Source organism: Ailuropoda melanoleuca, chromosome 17 (genome assembly GCF_002007445.2).
Source record: "Ailuropoda melanoleuca isolate Jingjing chromosome 17, ASM200744v2, whole genome shotgun sequence".
Lineage (NCBI taxonomy): Eukaryota > Metazoa > Chordata > Mammalia > Carnivora > Ursidae > Ailuropoda > Ailuropoda melanoleuca.
In genome coordinates, this window is record NC_048234.1 from 29,386,491 (window position 1) to 29,406,140 (window position 19,650).

At 37.4% G+C, this 19,650-nt stretch overlaps 1 protein-coding gene across 2 annotated transcripts in view; it reads right to left on the reverse strand.

The window, feature by feature from the left end:
* Positions 1 to 19,650, reverse strand: part of TRPM6 (transient receptor potential cation channel subfamily M member 6) — a 201,820-nt gene that overhangs the window by 172,109 nt on the left and 10,061 nt on the right. Inside the window, exons 2-3 of one of the 2 annotated variants that reach the window (XM_034646980.1) lie at positions 18,911 to 19,055; positions 1,228 to 1,334 (exon numbers count right to left, since the gene is read on the reverse strand). The gene's annotated coding sequence lies outside the window, so the exon portion shown is untranslated. The remainder of the gene's footprint in view (positions 1 to 1,227; positions 1,335 to 18,910; positions 19,056 to 19,650) is intronic. The other variant, XM_034646981.1, reaches the window with a different exon arrangement.

The following is a 19,650-nucleotide window of genomic DNA, read 5'->3' on the forward strand; positions in this document are numbered from 1 at the left end:
CTTCACCCACTATCTAAAACTGCAAACGTGCCAGGGTGCCCGAATGGCTCAGTCAGTTAAGCGTCTGACTCTTGATTTCAGCTCAGGTCATGATCTCAGGGTCGTGAGATAGAGCCCCATGTCGGGGCCTGCGCTGGGTGTGGAGTCTGCTTGGGATTCTCTCTCTCCTTCTCCCTCTGTGCCCCCCTTCACTCCTCACCGGTGCTTTCTCTCTCTCTCTCAAAAAATAAAAAATAAAGTAAAATAAAATTACAAACATCCCTCCTTCATCATCAGCTCCTCACATCCCCTTCCTTGCTTTTTCTCAGCAACATTTATCCATACCTAATATATCAAATATTTGCTTATAAAATGCAAGCTCCAGGAGGGTATAGATTCTTACCTGTTTTATTGAACTATTCATAGATATATACCTCTTTCTTTTGGCTGATTTCCCCACACCTAGAAAAGTGCCTGGTATATAATAGGTATAAATAAATATTTGCTAATTGAATGAAGAATGAATGAATGAGTGAATGAATGGATGAATAAAAGACCTAATTCTAGGATTATAATGAAGATGAATAAGATCACATACAGAAAGCATTTAACACACTGCTTGACTAATTTCATATACAGAGAATAGAATGGTGGTTGCCAGGGATAGGGGGAGGGGAAAGTCAAAGTGTACACATTTTCAGTTATAAGAAGAATAAGTTCTGAAGATCTAATTCGCAGCATGGTGGTGGCTATAGTTAATAATACAATAGTGTATACTTGAAAGTTGTTGAGGGTAGAGCTGAAGCATTCTCACCACAAAAAAAGAGTTATCTACATTAATTGCATCAGGTGATAAATATATTAATTATCTTGATATTGGTAATCATTCTACTATAGACATATATATCAAAACACCATGGTATATAGTTTAAATATAATTATATAATTATGCTTGTCGATTATTCCTCAAAAAGTTAAAATTAAAAAACACAGTGACTGAAATATAGAACCATACTTCTTTGATCCTAACTCAGTTGTCCTTCAATAGCAAAAGTCTAAATAGCTACGTATGATAAATTATAAATTCTCAATAGCTACATGTGATAATATGGATAAATCTCAGTAACATCATGTTGAGTAAAAGAAGCCAACACAAAAGGAAATTCCATCTATTTGTGTGTGTGTGTGTGTGTGTTTAACAACAGGCGAAAACGAATCTAGAATGACAGAAGTCAGACTGTTAATTACCTTCGGTGGTGGGAGGGGAACGACTGTGAAGATGCACAAGGTAGAGTCATCAGAGGTGGTGACTGTTTTATGTCTTCGTCTGGGTGGTGCTTACACAGGTGTGTTCCCTGTGTAAGAATTCATTGAGATATATACTCATGTGTGTGTACTTTCTGTTTGTATATTAAATTTCAATTTAATTATTTCTTTTAAAAAAGAGAAAATGGTTAGACTAGGAAACACTAAGCACAATTGAGGGTAGAAAAATTGAAATTTTATGTAATAAATGTCTAGACCACTATTCTTCTCTTTACTTGATGATCAGAATGCACTCAGTCAGGACTTTCCCTTCCAGAAAGGAGGTTAGAAGATTCTTCTCTAGGAATTCTAACCAGTTGGAAGAAAAGACCTAAAAGTAGGAGTTTCCCCAAATATAGCCTTGCCAGACCACTCCGTAAAGAAAGGCCCCAGTTGAGAAAGCTCACACATGCACAGATATTCTCAATAGCTTTTTAGAATGCAAGTCTTAAATATAAGCAAATTAGCCAAAGGGTAAACAAGACAAAGTAGGGAGAACACATTTTCGAAATACTAAACTATTTGCCCACCTTCCCTCTCCAGAAAAAAACAAAAATAAAACAAATCAAAAAACTAAATATTCCTATCCTTAGATAATTAGGAATATTTTATATCCATGAACAAGAATAGGATTATTTTTGGGGCACCTGGGTGGCTCAGGCAGTTAAGCGTCTGCCTTTGGCTGGGGTCATGATCCCAGGGTCCTGGGATGGAGCCCTACCTCAGGCTCCCTGTTCCCCTTGCTTGTGCTATCTATCCAAAAAAAAAAAAAAGGGATTATATTTAAAGGCTGAACTCCGAGAACTAATAAAAGTCTATTTAATAATTAAAAGTGTGGTACCAGAAATAAAAAAATTAACAGGATAGTTAGAAGATAAAGTTGAAAAAAATCTTGCAAAAAGTAAGATGAAAGAACAAAGATGTGAAAAAATGGATGGAAAAGCTAAGAAAATTAGGAGACCAGGCCAAGAAGTCAAGATAGAAGAGAAAAACCAGAGTTAAGGATATTATCAAAGAACAGATTCAAAACCTTTTCCTAGAATACAAGAGTCTAAATTTCCAGATTGAATGAGCCTATTGAGCATCCAAACCGAAGGATGAAAAGAGAGTCAAACTATTATGAAATTCTAGAAAAATGGTAACAAATAAAAGCTCCTACAAGCTTCCAAGAGAAAAGCATCATACAAAAACTGAAGAATCAGAAGATGATTAAATATCTCAACAGCAGCACTGGGAGCTGGAAGACAATAGTCCAATGACTTCAAAATTTTTGAGGGAAAATTATTTCCAAACTAAATTAACAAATCCAGCTAGACTACAAAATGCAATATTAAATAAAGACATTTTTAGGTGTTCCAGATCCCAATATTCTTTTCCCATGCTCCCCTTCCTAAGTGGTTACCGGAGGATCGGCTCTACAAAACAAAGGAATAAACCAAGACTAGGAAAGCTTGGTATTCGGGGAATGAAATCCAGTACAAGGAAAAGTAAAGAGAATCCACAGGATGGCAGTAAAAGGGGAGCAAAGATGAGAACTGTAGAGCAGGGCCAATGAGGTCTACTTGAGCCGGCCTGGAAAATGCAGGGAAATTTTCTTCAATAAGTTGTGGGTAATAAAATTCCTGAACGTATTGAAAATAAATTACAAATTTGGGGAGAGTTTGGGTTTAAAATACTAGGAAATACATAAAAACTGAGCAAGCAATAAAAAGCAATTATTAATTTCGGGAAAAGAAAAATCATAGTATATTATACTTTCCTGTTCTATGCAGATGAGGAAGAGTACTCATAGTATACTGCATAACTCACCTGTGAATGGCATTTACATAGTCATGACACTGTAAATCCTGAACACTGAACTAACCAAGCTTATATATGATACATCTATATGAGGAAATGAGTGTCTCTGTGTGCTGGGGGTGGTAAAAAAGAGTTAAATCTTTATGTTCCACGTGAGGCATCAAAACATAATACCGAAAGCTAACCAAGAAATAGTAAGAAAAGCATTTTATTTAGGGATATGGAGCTGTAAAACAAAATAATCAGTGGGAAGGGTTGAAACATCCAGAAAATTTTTGAAATAAAATAGTGATGATGGACATTCTGCATTACTCCCAATTTCTCTAGAAATTGATTCAGTAATTCACTATTTTTATTTCATTTTCTTGTACAGTTGACCCTTGAACAACATGGGTTTGAACTGTGTGGGTCCACTTATATGAATATTTTTTTTGGATAAATATAGTATAGCCCTATAAATGTATTTTATCTTCCTTGTGATTTTCTCAGTAACATTTTCTTTTCTCTAGCTTACTTTACTAGAAGAATACAGTATATAATACATCAAGTTTTGTTCACATGTAAAGGCAAGAGGAAGACAATGTCCACCAACTAAGAGCTGAAGAAATACAGGAACTGAGAACTCTTCTTGAAAATATTCCTCAATTATGAACTCTACACAATCAAAAATGAAAGGAGGAACATTTGGTAAAGCACTAGAACACCAGTAAATGCCATAATAGAATAATATCTGTAGTATTTGTTCTTCAGGAAAGATCATGTAACTAAAAAATGTATGCTAGTCAAGGTCTAATACAAATTTAAGATTAGGGCATATGCACTCTTGAACAAGCAAGCAACACATATAAAAAGGAAATTTAAAAAACTATACAGCAGTAAAATCAACCAACCAAGAGATGAATTTAGTTTTTAATCCTCTAGGATGGATGGGATGTGGTAAAAAAAAAAAAAAAAATCAGGGGCGCCTGGGTGGCACAGTGGTTAAGCGTCTGCCTTCGGCTCAGGGCGTGATCCCGGCGTTATGGGTTCGAGCCCCACATCAGGCTCCTCTGCTATGAGCCTGCTTCTTCCTCTCCCACTCCCCCTGCTTGTGCTCCCTCTCTCGCTGGCTGTCTCTATCTCTGTCAAATAAATAGATAAAATCTTTAAAAAAAAAATCAAGTATTTAATGTACTTACATGAAGAACTAAAGTAAATAAATATGGAAATTATGATTACAGAGGGAAGGTAAATGTTTTCATTTGATAAAATAAAAATAATATAGGCAACAGAATGAGAAGGGAAACAGAAAAGTATATAAGAATGTTAATTTCCTTGTCTTTTAATCATGGAAATCAATCAAAGGGACCCAAAATTAGAGCATCTAGGTCGTGTATATTCTTCCTGGTCTTTCCTTTTTAACTTCTGATAATTTTTTTTTTTTTTTTTGACACAGAGAGCACAGTCTGGCAGAGCGGCAGGTGGAGGGAGAGGGAAAAGAGAGCCCAACACAAGACTCGATCCCAGGACCCTGGGATCATGACCTGAGCCTAAGGCAGATGCTCAACCAACTGAGCCACCCAGTGCCCCTCTGATAGTCTTTATTGGCTAAAAACTTTAATGCTGAAGAAACATTTATCTGAACTATTATTATCTTAGCTGTTTCTTATATTTTACTTCAGTGTCTTCTATTAAATTCAAGTAAAACTGCATGTAATTCCTTTTATGATTCAAGTCTATAAAAAGTACTTCTATCTTTCTTCTGTCCATTCTGCATTTCCACTAGCTAGTCCCCTGTCCATCAAGAGCTGCTGGGTATGATTCTCAGTGTTACCAACGATTATGTCTCTAAGTGACAGTGGTAACATTTTTTACATTCTTCTTTGCATTTAATTGTATTGCTTAAATATTTATGACTATGCTCCATTTTAATAAAATCAAAGCAATTATACTTTTAAATATTTGGGAATTTTGAGTTCACAGAGAGGTTACAAAAGTAGAGCATGATGAAACAATTCAAGAGTATTCTAACACCAATGTGAATTATATAGCCCTGCCTTATTTCTTTGATTAACTAAAGAAATGATGAATTCAAATACATACATATAAACTATAGATTAAAAAACAAGCTGAAACACTAATGGTGGTTGTCTTTGGGAAAAGGACTTCAATTTTTTTCTATATATTCTTTTGTCTTCATGAACTTCCAAAATGGGAACAATTAAAAATTAATTGATAACGTTCTCTTTCAAGATGGTGACATAGGAAGATCCTGAATTCACCTTTTCCCACACTTAATCTAAAGCTACATATAGAAAAATTGTCTCTTTGAAAAGCTCAAAGCCTGGCTGAGCGACAACTACACATCAGGCTAATTAGAAGAAAACCACATCAAACCAGGTAGGAGAGGCTGGAACACAAGCCTGCAATTAAACCCATCCCCTTCAAGGATACCCACTACCGGTAAGGAATACAAAATCCAGAGGTTCTCCCTGAGGAGCGAAGGCTTAAACCCCATATTAGACACTCCTACTTTTAAGACCTGTGCCTGAGAGGTGAGCCACCAAACCATCTAACTTTGAAAATCAATGGGACTTATGCCCTAAGACGCACAAGACTGAAATGATCTGAGAAACACCTTTGGAAGGGCTTGTGTGCTCAGACTCATCTGTCCCAGGGCCCAGCCCAGAGGGGGCCCACCCCAACCAGACTTAAAGTGAAGAACAGACACCTGCTTCTATTAAAAGCATTGGTCTGAGAGGCAGGCATCCGACTGAAAACACATATCTAGGAGCTTGCCCGAAACACTTTCTAGGGGTGGAGACTGACAGGCACCATCTTCACACTCTCCCTTTGCCATGCTTCAAAGCCCCAATATTTTGTGGAAGGGAGCTTTTATAGGCATCTGGTGCCCTGACGTCTGCAGCTAGAAAGGGCATGCCTAGGGCATGCCTCCTGATCTGACTCTGAAGGCCAGGGGAGCTTATGTTCCTGCTCCCATGGGACTCTAAAAATTAGTATCACCCAGAAAGGAGCTCATACGCCTGTCTGGCTCCCTAATTTTTGTGACTGCTGCGAGGGGACACCTCTATATCATGTGGTTCTGGTGGCCAGTGGGGCTTACACTCATGAGTCCCACAGGAGTGTAACCAACAGAAAAAGAGTTCTGAAATAGCTACCATCTCCAGGGCATAGCAAGAGGCAACAGACCACAGGAGCTCAGTCTTTCCATGAAGGAGGCCTATTAGTTAATCATCATGACTATGGCTTGAGGGGCAGGCTTCTAATTAAACACCCATCTTGGGGCTGTCTGGAATCCTTTCCAGAGACCTCAGAGGGCAGGTCCTATAGTCATGCTCACCTGCTGACCCACTCTGGAGCACCACTGTCTCCTGAAGGGCAGCTTTACACATATCCATCTGCAACTCTAGTTTTCATGGCTGCCACCCAGGGGACAACTCTTGATCACCTAACTCTAGTGGCCACGGTGCTTCCAGTCTTAGGTCCCACAGGATGTTGGCAATCAGAAAGATGGCTCTTGGCAGACCACTGTCCCAAGGTACCACACAAACAGCAGGCTGAGGCACAAACCCCAATTTTTCTATGAAGGAGGCTTCTTAACTTGTCCTGGAGCTTTGGTCTGAGGAGCACACTTCCAGTTTGGCACACATTTAGTGGCCTATGGAGCTGCTCTCCAGGAATGTAGGCTGTGGATGCCACCTTGGTGCTCTCCTTCTGCCTTGTTTCAGCTTGTGAAAATCTCCCAGAAAAGGGCTTTTATACTCATCTGGAGCCCTGATTCTTGTGACTGCTGCACAGTGGACACCTCCAGATCACCTAACCCTGGCGACAAACAGGGTTTTATGTTTGCGGTCCCATAGGACTGCATATAGTGCACAGTTTTAAAAGCTGATGCCTGAGGATCTGGCTTTCAGTCAGCTGGAATCTAGGTGCTAAGATCTTTCCCTCTGGGACACTGACAGGTCTTGGCACATACTGAATGAGTGGGAGCTATTAAAAATATAATAGGCCGCTTGAACAAGTACATAGGTTTGAGAGACAAGCAAGAGCCGAGGCCAGGTTTAACAATAAGTTTCATGTCCCACACGAGGCCACTCCTTCAAGACCGGGAGAGGTGGCTGTTTCATCTGCTATAGAAACGAACACAGAGACTAAGGCAAAATGAAGAAACAGAGAAATATGTCCCAAATGAAAAATCAACATAAAACCTCAGGGGGAAAAAAGCTTAATGAAATGGAGATAAGTAATTTACCTGATAAAGTATTCAAAGAAAGAGTCATAAAGATACCCACTGAACTTGGAAGAAGATTGGAACACAGTGAGAACTTCAACAAAGAGATTAAAAAAAAAATAAGAAAGAACCAATTAGAAGTCACAAAGCATGGGGCGCCTGGGTGGCACAGCGGCTAGGCGTCTGCCTTCGGCTCAGGGCGTGATCCCGGCATTAGGGGATCGAGCTCCACATCATGCTCCTCCGCTGTGAGCCTGCTTCTTCCTCTCCCACTCCCCCTGCTTGTGTTCCCTCTCTCGCTGGCTGTCTCTATGTCTGTTCGAATAAATAAATAAAATCTTTAAAAAAAAAAAAAGTCACAAAGCAAAAGAATACAATAACTGAAATGAAAAAAATACAATAGAAGGGTTCAACAACAAACAGAGTGAAGAAAAAGAAAGGATCAGTTAACTAGAAGGCAATCAATGAAAGCAGTGAAGTGAAGAAAGAATTTTTTTTAAAGATTTTATTTCTTTATCTGAGAGAGAGATCAAGAGAAAGAGAGAGGGCTCACAAGCAGGGGGGAGGGGTCGAGGGAGAAGCAGACTCCCCACTGAGCAGGGAGCCCAATGCAAAACTCAATTCCAGGTCTCTGGGATGACCTGAGCTTGGCCAGACACTTAACTGACTGAGCCATCCAGGCGCCCCAAAAAAAAGAATTTTGAAAATGAAGTTTGCTTAAGGGACTTATAGAACAATATCAAGCAGACTAACATGCACATTACAGGAGTCCAAGAAGGAACACACAGAGAGAAAGGGACAGAAATCTTATTTGAAGAAATAGGGGCAAAAAAAAAAAAAATTTTGCTTCTTCCTCTCCCACTCCCCCTGCTTGTGTTCCCTCTCTCGCTGGCTGTCTCTCTCTGTCAAATACATAAATAAAATCTTTAAAAAAAAAAAATTCTGCCCAGCAAAGTTATCATTCAGAAGGGAAGGAGAGATAAAGAATTTTCCACATAAGCAAAGCTAAAGGAGTTCATCACCACTTAAACTGACCTTATAAGAAGTGTTAAGGAGACTTTTTTAAGCTAAAAAGGGCACTAATTTATAACAATAACATATATGAAGGAATGAAATCCACTTTTTTAAAAAAATTTTTTTAAAGATTTTATTTTATTTATTTGACAGAAAGAGAGACAGCCAACGAGAGAAGGAACACAAGCAGGAGGAGTGGGAGAGGAAGAAGCAGGCTCCCAGTGGAGGAGCCTGATGTGGGACTCGATCCCAGAACACCAGGATCACTCCCTGAGCTGAAGGCAGATGCTTAACGACTGAGCCACCCAGGCGCCCCTCACTTTTTAAGATAAATGTATAGTAAAGGTAGTTGCTTAATAACTTACAAAGCTACAATGAAAGTTATAAAATAAAAGTACTAAAAGCTATGATTACAATAATTAAGTTAAGGAACACACAAGATAAAATGATGTAAAATGTGACATTAAAAGCATAATATGTGGTGGGGGGAATAATAATGTTGAGCTTTCCATTGGGATCAAACTTAAGTTGTTATCAACTTAAAATAGACTGTTAGAGATGTAAGTGGTTATATATAAGTCTCACAGTAATCACAAAACAAAAACCTAAAGTAAATATACAAAAATAAAGAAAAAGGAACATAAGCATTCCACTAAAGTAAGTCATCAAACCACAAAGGAAGAAAATAAGAGAAGATGTCTAGAGAGGAACTACAAAGCAGCCAAAAAGTAATTAATCAAATGGTGAGTTTAGTCCATTTATGTTTAAAGTCATTATTGATATATATAAGTGCATGCCTAACAATATGACTTTAAATGTAAATGGACTAAATTCTACAATCAAAAGATACAAAGTGGCTGAAGAGATGTAAAAATAGGACCCATCTCTATGCTGCCTAGAAGACACTCACTTTAGATGTAAGAACACACACAGACTAAAAGTGAAGGGATGGAAAAAGATATTCCATGCAATGGAAACCAAAAGAAAGCTGGAGTAGCTGTAATTATATCAGAAAAAAATAAACTTTAAAACAAAGATTGTAATAAGAGACAAAGAAAGACATTACATAATGATAAAGAGTCAACCCAACAAGAAAATACAACATTTGTAAATATTTATGTACCCAACATAGGAACACCTAAATATGTAAAACAAATATTAACAGATCTAACAAGAGAAATAGAGAGCAATACAATAATAGTAGGGAACTTTAATATCCCACTTATGTCAGTGGATAGATCGTTCAAACAGAAAACCAATAAGAAAACATTGGTCTTAAATGACACATTAGACTAGATGGGCTTAACAGATATTTATAGAACATTCCACCCAAAAACAACAGAATACACATTTTTCTCAAGTACACATGGAACACTTTCCAAGACAGATCATATTTAGGATACAAAACAAGTCTTAATAAATTTTAGAGGATTGAAATCATATCAAGCATTTTTTTTCTGACCACAATAGTATGAAACTAGAAATTAATAACATGAAGGAAATTGGAAAATACACAAATATGTGGAGATTAAACAGGAGACTGAATGACCAATAGGTCATTGAAGAAATAAAAGGAGATATCAAGAAATAACTTCAGATAAATGAAAATAGAAATGTAGTATACTAAAATTTATAGGATGCAGCAAAAGCAGTTCTAAGAGGGGAGTTCACAGTAATAAATGCCCACTCAAGAAACAAAAAAAGCTTGGGGCACCTGGGTGGCACAGCGGTTAAGCGTCTGCCTTCGGCTCAGGGCGTGATACTGGCATTATGGGATCGAGCCCCACATCGGGCTCCTCTGCTATGAGCCTGCTTCTTCCTCTCCCACTCCCCCTGCTTGTGTTCCCTCTCTTGCTGGCTGTCTCTATCTCTGTCAAATAAATAAATAAAATCTTTAAAAAAAAAAAAAAAGAAACAAAAAAAGCTCTTAAATAAACAACCTAACTTTATGCCTCAAGAAATTAGATAAAAAAGAACAAATGAAGTTCAATGTTAGTAGAAGGAAGGAAATAGCAAAAATTAGAGCAGAAATAAATGAAATAGAGATTTAAAAGACAACAGAAAAGATCAATGGAACTAAAAGCTAGTTCTTTGAAAAGATAAACCTTTGACAAACCATTAACTAGACTCACCAAGAAAAAAAGAGAGGGGGCTCAAATAAATAAATTCAGAAATGAAAGACGTGGGGCACCTGAGTGGCTCAGTAAGTTAAGCATCTGCCTTTGGCTCAGGTCAAGATCCCAGGGTCCTGGGATCAAGTGCCGCAGTGGGCTCCTGGCTCAGCAGGGAGTCTGCTTCTCCCTCTCCCTCTGCCTGCCATTCCCCTGCTTGTGCTCACACTGTCTCTCTGTCAAATGACTGAATAAAATCTTAAAAAAAAATTCTTTTAATGTTTTTAAAAATAATTAAAAAATTTAATAAATGAAATGAAAGATGTTACAACTGACACCACAGAAATGCAAAGAATCATGAGACTACTAGGAACAATTATATGCCAACAAATTAAATAACTTAAAAGAAATAGATAAATTTCTGCAAATATACACCCTAAGAAGACTAAATAATGATGAAACAGAAAATCTGAACAAAGTGATTATTAGCATGGGGGTTGAATCAGTAATTAAAAACCTCCCAACAAACAAAAGTCCAGGACCAAACAACTTCACAGGTGAATTCTACCAAACTTTCAAAGAAGAATTTAGACTAATCCTTCTCAAATTCTTCCAAAACAGAATAGGATGGAACTCTTCCAAACTCATTTTACAAGGCCAGCATTACCCTAATATCAAAACCAGACAAGGATGCCACAAGAAATGAAAATTACAGGCCCATATCTCTGATGAACATAGATGGGAAAACCCTCAACGAAATATTAGTAAACCAAACTTAAAAAATACATTAAAAGAATCATACACCATGATGAAGTGAGATTTATTCCAGTGATGCAAGGATGGTTAAATATCCACAAATCAGTCAATGTCATACATCACCACCAAACATACAATTGTCTGAATAGGTGCAGAAAAGGCATTTAGCAAAATTCAACAACTATTTATGATAAAATCTCTATACAGAGTTGGTATAAGATGGAATGTACCTCAGCATAATAAAGCTAATATATTTAATGGTGAAAAGCTGAAAGCTTGTCCTTAAAGATCAGGAACAATACAAGACATTCCATTGCTCACAGATGGAAAGATACTCCATGCTCAAGATTGAAAGAACAAATATTGTTAAAATGTCCAAACTCGGGGCGCCTGGGTGGCTCAGTCGGTTAAGGGTCTGCTTTCGGCTCAGGTCATGATCTCAGGATCCGGGGATGGAACCCCACATTGGGCTGGCTTCCTGCTTGCCAGGGAGTCTGCTTCGTCCTCTCCATCTGCCCCTCTCCCCCTGCTTGTGCTCTCTCTCACTCTCTCTCTCCCTCATGAATAAAAAAAATCTTAAAAAAAAATAAAATGTCAAAACACCCAAAGCATTCTACAGATTCAATGCAATCCCTATCAAAATTCTTTTTTTTTAAGAGAGGAAGAGGGGGGAGGGGGGAGGGGAGGTGGGAGGGGCAGAGGGAGAGAGAGACTCTTAAGCAGACTCCATGACCAGTGTGGAGCCTGACACAGGACTCAGTCTCACAACCCTGAGATCATGACCTCAGCTGAAAATGAGTGTCAGACGTTTAACTGACTGATCCACCCAGGTGCCCCAATCCCTATCAAAATTCTAATGGCATTTTTCTCAGAAATAGAACAAACAATTCTAAAATTTGTATGAAACTATATAAGACCCTGAATAGCCAAAGTAATCTTGAGAAAGAACAAAGCAGGAGACATCATGCATCTTGATCTCAAATTATATTACAAAACTATGATAATTAAAACAGTATGGTAATGGCATAAAAAACAGACACATAGATCAATAGAATGGAATAGAAAGCCCCAAAATAAACCCATGCATATATGGTCAATTAACTTAACAACAAAGGAGTCACAAATATACAATGGGTAAAGGGTAGTCTCTTCAATAAATGGTATTGGGAAAACTGAACAGTCAAATGCAAAAGGATGAAATTGGACAACTATTTTACACCATACACAAAAATTAATTCAAAATGGATTAAAGACTAGGGGCACCTGGCTGGCTCAGTCAGTAGGACATGCAACTCTTGATCTTGGAGTCATTGATTCAAGCCCCACATTGGGAGTACAGTTTACTTTTTTAAAAGTTTAAAAGCATTGATTAAAGACTTGAATATAGACATGAAATTATAAAAATCCTAGAAAAAACATAGGTAGTAAGCTCCTTAACATAGGTCTTGGCAATAATTTTTTGAATCTGACATCAAAAGCAAAAGCACCAAAAGCAAAAATAAACAAATGGGACTACATCAAACTAAAAAGCTTCTGCACAGGAAAGAAAACCATCCAGAAAATAAAAAGGCAACCTATTGATTAGAAGAAAATATTTACAAATCATATATCTGATAAGGGACTATTAGACAAAATACATAAATAACTCAAACAACTTAATGGCAAAAAACAGTCCAATTAAAAATTGGGCAGGTCTGCTCTTACACTGTTGATGAGAATGCAAACTGGTGCAGCCACTCTGGAAAACAGTATGAAGGTTCCTCAAAAAGTTAAAAATAGAACTACCCTAGACCCAGCAATTGCACTACTAGGTATTTACCCAAAGAATACAAAAGTACTGATTTGAAGGGGCACATCCTCCCCGATGTTTATAGCAGCATTATCAATGATAGTCAAATTATGGAAAGAGCCCAAGTGTCCATCGACTGATGAATGGATAAAGAATAATAATATTACTCAGCCATCAAAAAGAATGAAATCTTGCCATTTGCAGTGACATGGATGGAGCTAGACTGTATTATGCTAAGCATAACCATATTATTTCATTCATATGTAGAAATTAAGAAATAAAACAATGAACATAGTGGAAGGGGAAAAAAGAGAGGTAGGCAAACCATGAGAGACTCTTAACTATAGAGAACAAACTGAGGATTGATGGAGGGGATGTGCGTGGGGGATGAGCTAAATGGGTGATGGGTATTAAGGAGGGCACTTGTGATAAGCACTGCATATGATATGGAAGTGATGAATCACTAAATTCTCCTCCTGAAACCAATACTACACTATATGTTAACTAACTAGAATTTAAATAAAAACTTGAAAGTAACTAACTAACTAAATAAATAAATAAATAAAATTGGGCAGATCTGAATAGAGGTTTTTCCAAAGAAGACATATCTTGGCCAACAGATACATGAAAAGAGGCTCTGCAACATTAATCATTGGGAAATAACAAGTGTTGGCAAGGATGTAGAGAAAGGGAAACACCTGTGCACTGTTGATGGCAATGTAAATTGGCACAACCATTATGGAAAACAGTATGTAGGTTCTTCTAAATGTTAAAAATAGAGCTACATATGATCCAGTTATTCCACTTATGTGTATTTATCCAAACAAAACAAAAACACGAACTTGAAAAGATATATGCGCCTCCATGTTCATTTTAGCATTATTTATCAATAGCCAAGATACGGAAATAATCTGAATCTCCATCCACGGTTGAATGAGTAAAGAAGCTATGGTGTATAATATACAACATAATATTATTCAGCCACAAAAAAGAATGAAATCCTGCCATTTGCAACAGCATGGATAGACCCAGTAAGAATTAGCTGAGTGAAATAAGCCAAAGTCAGAAAGATAATTACTGCATGATATCTCTTACATTTTGAATCTATAACTTAAATAAATAATAAATTAATAAGCCAAGCTCACAGATACAGATTGGTGATTGTCAGATGTGGTGAGTGAGGGGTGGGAGAAACGGGAAAAAGTAACTGATAGTTATGTACAGATAGAGAGCCACGTACTACACTAATAACCTTTGCCTACAAGACTTACAGGTGCTTGTTTAACAATGCAACACAATAATCAAATGAGGCCTGTAAAGCTTGGGGTTGGGATGACATTAGACATTATTGGATACACCTACATTTTTGCACCTGTAGTTTTACAAGCTCAAGTTAGAAAACCTATCATGTTAATAAAAATAAAAATATTGTTTTCAAATTTTAATAAGCATTACAGAATTATGTAATAATGCCTTTTGTAATTCTAATAATTAACACCTTTCTTCTAAAGGGTGAGCCAACATATTTTAAACAGGTGATTAAAAATATAGAGCCACTTTTATGGAGAGCAATACTATTTAAAAAATGCCAAGTGTTCAAAAGACTCATTAAACCTTAGAAATATTCAAATAAAATATTCAACATCATTCTGACTTAGACTAAAAACCAAAACAAAACAAACAAAAATCAGAATTAGCTTAATATGTTTGTATCTATTCAATTTACTGTAGTAGATCAGAGAGGAGTATCTATTTTATTTTTTTATATATTATCTTTTTTTTCAAGTTTTTATTTGAATTCCAGGTAGTCAACATACAGTGTCATATTAGTTTCAGGTGTACCATATCATGTTTCAATGCTTCCTTACAACACCAGGTGCACATCACAACAAGTGCACTCCTTAATCCCCATCACCTATTTCTCCCATCCCCCACCCACCTCCCTTCTGGTAACCATCAGTTTGTTCTCTGTAGTTATCTTACTACTCTACTAACTTTCTTGCTTTGCTGCTCTTTCTCTTTTCCCCTTTGCTCATTTGTTTCTTAAATTCCACATATGAGTGAAATCATATGCTATTTGTCACTCTCTGTCTTATTTCGCTTAGCATAATACTCTAGCGTCATCCATGTTGTTGCATATGGCAAGATTTCATTTTTATGTTTGAGTAATATCCCATTGCATAGATATAGCTATGCATATAGATATATATATATCTTTGCATATATGGTCCAGTTTCATTCTTCTGCATGTTACTGTCCAGTTTTCTCAACACCATTTGTTGAAGAGACTGTTTTTTTCCCATTGGATATCCTTTCCTGGTTTGTCAAAGATTAATTGACTATATAGCTGTGGGTTCATTTCTGGATCTGTTTTATTGATCTATGTGTCTATTTTTGTGCCAATACCATACTGTTTTGATCGTCACAACTTTGTAATACAACATGAAGTCAGGAATTGCGATGTCTCCAGGTTTGCTTTTTTCTTTTTCAAGGTTGCTTTGACTATTTGGGGTCTTTTGTCATTTCATAAATTTCAGGATTGTTTGTTCTAGCTCTGTGAAAAATGCTGTTGGTATTTTGATAGGGATTGCATTAAATGTGTAGATTGCTTTGGGTAGTATAGACATTTTAAGAATATTTGTTCTTCCAATCCATATGCATGGAAAGTCTTTCCATTTCTTTGTGTCATCTTCAATTTCTTTCATCAATATTTTAGTGTTTTCAGAGTACAGGTCTTTCACCTCTTTGGTTAGGTTTATTCCTAGGCATCTTATTGTTTTTGATGCTGTTGTAAATGGGATTGATTCCTTAATTTGTCTTTCTGCTGCTTCATTAAGATTTCTAGAAATTCAACAGATTTCTGTGTGTTGATTTTGTATCCTGTAAAGTTACTGAATTCATTTATCAGTTCTAGCAGGTTTTTTTGGTAGAGTCTTTCAGGTTTTCTATATAGAGTATCATGTCATCTGTAAATAGTGAAAGTTTTACGTCTTTCTTGCTGACTTGAATCCCTTTTATTTCTTTTTTGTTGTCTGATTGCTGTGGCTAGGACTTCCAGTACTATGTTAAATAACTGGTGAGAGTGGACATCCCTGTCTTGTTCCTGACAGTAGAGGACAGCTCTCAGGTTTTTGTTTTTTTTTTTTTCCATCGAGGATGATATTAGCTATGGAGTTTTCATATATGACCTTTATTATGTGCAGGTATGTTTGCTCTCCGCTTACTTGGTTGAGGGTTTTTATCATGAATGGATGTTGTCCTTTGTCAACTGCTTTTTTTTTTTTGCAACTATTGAAAAGCCAAATATGTCTCTTGCTCATGAAATTAATGGCTTTTTGAGGAGGTCATGTAGTGCCCAGGGCCTGGAGCTTCAGGGAGTGTATCTGGTGTGTGCTGTGTGCACTCTGCTATTGTGTTTTGGCTGTTCTACCCTTCAGGCCAGTCATCTGCAGAGGTTCTCCTTGTCTGCTGTGTGCAGTGTTTGATCCCTGCCTGACTGTGGTGAGTTTTAACTAGGTGTGCCCTGGTCTGTTTGTGAAATGAGACCCAACATCACCCCCACCAGTACTGAGGCCATGAAGAACTCTCTAGTTGAAAAATGTGGTTTGGGCAGAGGTTTGTGCTGGTCTTCTGGGGAATCATCTGTGCTGGGACTAAAGCAAGCAGGACTGAGAAGCGCTGCTCCACCAGAGTGTAGGGTGGTAGGGCTTGGTGTAAGCAAGTTAGGTGGCCAGTGTCGGTGCTGTGCTGCTTCCTGCAGATGACTCTGTGTTTATGCTGAGGGGCAGGAGAGGGAAATGGTGGTGGCCAGCTCCTTGATTCCCAGGGAGGCATCTCTGTGAATGCAGCCCCTCAAGCACCCACTTGGGAAAGAGTCAATAATCTCCCACGCGCCCCAGGTGTTCTTTGGATCACTCTTGCCACACTTCTGCCCTCAGGTTGTTTGCCTGCCTGCTCTCCAGGAGCAGGTGCAGTGCCCTCTGGGCTCTATTCCAGCCAAGCCCTCTGTCCTTTAAAACTCCAGACTTTAAGCCCTACTGGTTGCAACAATTCATGAAATTCAGCCCTATCATTTTCAGAAATTCAGCCAATGGATTTTGGGAAGTGTTCTCCTTGTGCATTCCCTTCTACTCCTCCTCTCTTGCCCTTTTTCATAACAATGGCTCCCTTCCTGCTGCAGCGCCTGTGATTCTTTTCTCCCCAAAACCATGTCTCTGCACTTCCTACCTTCTTTGATGCACTTCCTACCTCTTCTCTTTTAGTTGTGGAGTTTGTCCTTTCATTCTTCAGGTCACTCTCTGGGGTTGTGTCAGTCTTCAGGTCGATTTCTGGGGTATTTGGGATGACCCGATAGTTATGTAATTGCGGTCATGGGATGAGGAGAGCCTAGGGTCTCCTAGTCTGCCACCATCTTCCTCTACATTATCCTTTTACTATATTGTTAGGTATGTCAATATTTTCTTGAGAATTTTTGTGTTTATGTTCATAAAAGGTTTTGATATGTAGATTTTTTTGCAATATATTTGTCTTGTGGTATTAGGATAATGCTGACCTCATACAATGAATTGAAAAGTGTTCTCTCTTATTTTTCTGAAGGAGATATTATTTCTTCCTTAAATATCTGGTGGAATTCTCCAGTGAAAACATTAAGTCTAGAGGTTTACTTTTGGAAGGTTTTTACCTAGGAGTTCAATTTCTTTAATAGCTAAAGAACTATACTGATTATCTGTTTCTTTTTGAATGGTCTTGGTAGTTTATGCCTTCAAAGAAGTTTGTCTGCTTCATCTAAGTTGTCAAATTTACAGGAATAAAGACATTCATATCTGGGACTCCAGTGACACAAATATATACACATTCATAGGCTGCAGAGGCTCTGTTCATTTTTAATTTTTTCTTCTTTTTTTAGATTGGAGCATCTCTATTGATCTATCCTCACATGCACTGATTCTTTCCTGTGTCATCTCTATTCTGCTACTTAGCACGTTTATTAATCTTTTATTTCAGGTATTATATTTCTTCTCAAATTTTCATTTGTTTCTTTTCTTATTGTTTATATTTCTCTTTTGAGAAATTTTATGGTTTCATTCAGTTCATTTTCTTTATGGAGCACAGTTTTGATAGCTGCTTTAAAATTTGGAGTAATTTTGGGACACCTGGGTGGCTCAGTTGGTTAAGCATCTGCCTTTGGCCCAGGTCATGATCCTAGGGTCCTGGGATTGAGTCCCACATGGGGCTCCTTGCTCAGCAGGGAGTCTGCTTCTCCCTCTACCTCCTGCTCCCCCTGTTTGTGCTCTCTCTCTCTCTCTGACAAATAAATAAATAAAATCTTTTAAAATAAAATACATTAAAATTTGGAGTAATTCTAACATTTGGGTCATCTTGGAATTGACATCTGTTAATTGTCTTTGAAAACTGGTCACATTTTCCTGACGGTTTGCATGTTGACTAGTCTTTCCCTTTAAAACTGGCCACATTTTTTAATTATGATTTTTCTTTCAATGTCAGGTATTTTGGATTATGTCCTGAATATTACTTTGTGAGACTATGTGTCTTGTTAAAATCTTCTAGAGGATGTTGATTTTTTTTTTTCTACTCAACCCAGTTAGTTTCATACCATAAGTACTATCTCTTCTTCCGTGGGCGTGGTTCTAAGGCCTAAGTTTTCAAACCCTTGGCTATGTTGCTTTAGGCCTGTCCCGTGCCTGCATCACTCAGACATTAGTGAGGGATTTGAGCATAGGTTTATATTGTATTTTAGTTCTCAGAGTCTTTGCTATATGGCTCTCAATCTGTCCCATGCATGTGTCCCTCAAGAGTGAGCCCAGGATTGGGGAGCCTCACTAGCTCAGTTGGAGCCCACTTAAAAAAAAAAAAATGAGTCCAGGACTAGTACCGGTTTATATACAGAATTATGGGATCACTTACCCAGCTCTCTCATCCCCAGAATTCCTCCATTCTTGCTCAAAGTAGCTCCCTTTCCTGGTCTTCTGGCCAAAAAGATAGGTTTCTCAGTTTGGGCTGCCCATGCTGGCCACTGCAGTTCTACTGGGTGGTCACTCTTGGTTCAAGGCTGGGAGAGTAAAACACAAAACCATAAAACTTTACTCCGTATGAGTTGCTTTAAGTTTGACTTCCATTCTCTATCCAGTAATGCCTTCATTTAGTTTTCAGTGACCACGAGTATATTTTAGTTGGGCTACTAGTTGTAATTAGTAGGAGAGAGAGTTTGATCAGCTCTGAAAGTCCTAATACTTTTATTTTTGAGCATTTTTCCATATCATTAAAACTCTTAATAACACCAACTTATGATCTCACTATATTCTAGCACGCATATTTTAATTTCCGATCAATTCTCTTAAGCTACTTTAAATTTCTAATATTTTACTATTACTGGGATGTGTAAATTTGTATCTAGCTTTCTGATTATTTCTTTAAGATATATTTTTAGATACAGAATGAAAACTAGTTCAAAGATTATGACAAGGCTCTTAAGGCATATTACCAAGCTGCTTTTCAGAAAGGCTTTACTAAAAATAAAGCATTATTGGCAACTTTTGCTAATTTATATAGAATAATAGATTCTTGTTTAAAATTTGAGATAATTAAGCAGAAATCTTTTTTATGTTCATGTATATTTTTTTTGTAAACTATTTTTCAAAGTCTAT